Source organism: Sinocyclocheilus rhinocerous, unplaced genomic scaffold, assembly GCF_001515625.1.
Source record: "Sinocyclocheilus rhinocerous isolate Xijiao unplaced genomic scaffold, SAMN03320098_v1.1 scaffold552, whole genome shotgun sequence".
NCBI lineage: Eukaryota > Metazoa > Chordata > Actinopteri > Cypriniformes > Cyprinidae > Sinocyclocheilus > Sinocyclocheilus rhinocerous.
The window spans coordinates 874398-874869 of NW_015625574.1; the positions used below are offsets into that span (position 1 = coordinate 874398).

A 472-nucleotide genomic window follows, 5' to 3' on the forward strand; every position below is an offset into this window, starting at 1 on the left:
TGAGAAGGGTATAACTGCAGCCTGGAGATCTCCAAATGGGGGCGGGAACTCCAAAACGGGGTGGGAGCTCCAAAATAGGGTGTGGCTTCCTCCCATTGACAGACAGGCACATGACACGCATGCGCAATTTTTCCCCCAATCCACTTTAGTGCAAACTCCGCCCCACAGCTGATTCTAAATATTTTATTGGTTGTGTCAGTTAAAGTGTTGATTTCCTACATTACGCTACAACAAATGCTAACCCCTAAACCTACCCCACACCTGACTTTTCCCCTGCGCTGGGACGGCTCGCGGGAGAGCTTGTGGGTGATTCCCATTTATATCATTAAACAGAGGTTCAAACTCCAGTCCGAACACCACTGGCCACAAGCTTTGGGCTCTGCTCTCACGGAGAATATTTACTTATATAGCATATTTTATTTTAGATGAACTAGAAACAATGTTACATTTATAAAGTTTTATTTTGAAATGT

At 44.5% G+C, this 472-nt stretch overlaps 1 protein-coding gene across 1 annotated transcript in view; it reads right to left on the minus strand.

The window, feature by feature from the left end:
* The window catches only part of LOC107751305 (leucine-rich repeat-containing protein 1), a 68625-nt gene that overhangs the window by 3342 nt on the left and 64811 nt on the right, over positions 1-472 (minus strand). The window lies entirely within an intron of this gene.